The following is a 3,013-nucleotide window of genomic DNA, read 5'->3' as shown; positions in this document are numbered from 1 at the left end:
TACTGAACATCAAATTTATTCCTTCAACATTCCTCAAATAGTACTATGTACTTGAATAATGATTTTTATTTAAACATCCTAGTTAAATAAGTTTTTATTCAAATATGCTACCTTAATGTTTTAGTTGAATGTATTCATCATTTTCATCACCTAGCTAGCTAGTAAATATTATTTCCAAACAGTCTTAAATATGATATCGTTGTATTTATTATGAACATAATAATTTTGTATATGGTATGTGTACTAATTAGTTTAAAATGATAGCAAGCATTATAGGGATGTCAAGAGTTACTTTTAGGAATAATATATTTGTTCTATATTCTTTAGATTAATCTATTTTAAATATAGTAGGGTAAACCATAAAAAATACATTAGAAACCTGGTTTCTTTTGCCATGTCATGTGACATTGTCTATTTCCTCGCCGATGTTCTATTGTCATACATTAGAAAGGCTGAATTTGAACATATAGTAGACCTAAAGAATTTTATATTTAATAACGCCTTGTTCTCTGCATTTGTTGAGCGATGAAGACCAAAGGCCCATAATTTTTATTTTTCTTAGAGTGAGATCACCGTTACGCTGCAGGATGGCTTATCATCTTGGTTTGTGAACGGATAGTAAGCCGATCAGGAGTTGTACCAGAGATTTTCAACAATATCATTGGCACCCTACATGACAGTGGATTAAGAATTTGCTCGGTGACAAACCACCACAATAGGAAAAGGACAGGAAGCAGACCTTTGCTTTTAGGATGACCTAGCTGAGAAACGGAGTCTCACACATTCCACCTTCCTAATCACCATTACAGTAAAAACATTGAGTACTGTTGGATTTATCGACAGGAAAATAAAATTATTCTGCCGGTAATAAATTTGCCATTGAATTTTGTGTCGGTTCTAATCCAACAGTATAAACCTTACCGATAAATATTTATTACCGTCGAACTTTATTGTCCACCGGTAACCTGCGACGGATTTAGTTTTTAAGCTATGAATATCTGGTGCCAGTTACGGGTGGATTTTTTCAACGGTAAATTTGGCACCAAACTGTTTTGTTCCTGCATTTTTACCGTTGGATATTTTTGTAGGAAAATTCGACAATAAGTTCAATTTTTTTACTAGTTTTTTTTTTTTTACATTAGTGGTGAAATTCTAAATTTTTTATTCAAATTTATATTTTGCGCAATTAGTAGCCAAATACTAAATACTAGAAGTCAAATATATTAAATTATCAGGTGTGTGAATAAAATGAAAAGTCAAATAACGGAGGACATGACACAATTAAACGTGTATAAAAAAAACCCAAGTCACTGAAAGTCGTCGTCGTCATTGTCATCGTCATCGTTCCACTGGTCCTGCTGCTGAGGCAGCGGCCTAGGCGGTGATATCTGTGCCCCTTCAGCAGCGCCGCTGCTACCAGTGCGCATCTAATCCTCGTACGGCACCATGTTCTGCTCCATCTGTTGAAGCCGCTTCAGCTCCCGCCTCCACTCAAGCCTGAGGTCATCTGTGTTTGTCATGCGTGAGAGGATCGCCTGATACCTCTCCTCAGACTCTTGCGGCTGCTGAGCTCGTTGGTGAAGGCTCCGGGTGAAGAGCAGCACCTGCTCCTGCAAATCGACACCATCCTCGGGATTGACGGTCGGACTGGTGGCAGAGGCGGATGAATGTCTTAACGTGGATGTGCAGAGGTTGTCGGCGAAGAATGATCCGATCCTGTACACGCGATTCTTGTACGACTCGGATGCGACCTCACACCAAACCCCTATCAAGAACGACGACTGATGCGGCAGAGTTGCTGCCATCATCTCGAGTACGCTGAGATTGTTGAGTTGCGACCTCCAATCTCTGCATGTAGGAGTCTTGTGTAACACATTTTATGATTAAGGATTCAGATAACTTAAAAATGGTATATCACATGATGTTTACTCACATAATGATCCGTGGCCAGCTGACCGGCAAATATCTCTGTATTGTCCTTCAATATGTAGGTATACTTGAAGGTTTCCGCCATCATCGCCTCGTGATCTAACAACTTAGACTACACATTTTGAAACCACATATTAAGTCAAGTAATACTGACATTATATTAATACTAAATGAACTTAGTAACAAAATGAAACAAGTTACTTACCGTCCTGGGCTTAGTCTTTATGAATATCGTTGATCCACTAGTGTACTTCGACAACCTGGCCAATGTTCTGTTAGTTCTGTTGGTGAGACGGCGACGCTTGATGTAAGGCCCACATCGGTTGGAGAGGGGAACGAAGCATGCCTTATAAGGGTGTGGATACCTCTCCCTAACATGACGCGTTTTGACGAGTGAGTGTGGGGGGTTTAGGCTATCATCCCTATCGTTAAAGACAAAACTGTGAGGCCTTGTGTGCCAAAGCGGACAATATCATGCTAGCGGGTGATCTGGGCTGTTACACATGGTATCAGAACCAGAACCCGGATCATGTGCCAGCGAGGGCGCTAGGCTCCCTTAGGGGGGTGGATTGTAAGGCCCACATCGGTTGGAGAGGGGAACGAAGCATGCCTTATAAGGGTGTGGATACCTCTCCCTAACATGACGCGTTTTGACGAGTGAGTGTGTGGGACTTAGACTATCATCCCTATCGTTAAAGACAAAACCGTGAGGCCTTGTGTGCCAAAGCGGACAATATCATGCTAGCGGGTGATCTGGGCTGTTACACTTGAACCCCTCATCAGTCTCCCAATAATACTTAACGTTCATTATTATTGCAGTGAAAAATAAAAATGAATCTTTTCTATTTTTTCTATTGATATTGTTAATTGTTAAGTGTATTTTTTATTATATAATATATTCTTTTATATTTTTTCTATTTTATTTAAAATAGCATAATAAAAAATTACACTTTATCATATTTATTTAAAAAAATGAAAATTAGTTGGGTCGGATTTATTAAAAATATTTTTAATTTTTATATACCTTCAATTAATAGTATCTTTCTAGTGATCATTCTTATCATTAATATGAACCCCTTATTTA

The sequence above is a fragment of the Arachis ipaensis genome, chromosome B02 (assembly GCF_000816755.2).
Source record: "Arachis ipaensis cultivar K30076 chromosome B02, Araip1.1, whole genome shotgun sequence".
Lineage (NCBI taxonomy): Eukaryota > Viridiplantae > Streptophyta > Magnoliopsida > Fabales > Fabaceae > Arachis > Arachis ipaensis.
The sequence above is the reverse complement of the archived record's forward strand: the minus strand, read 5'-3'. Positions refer to the sequence as shown.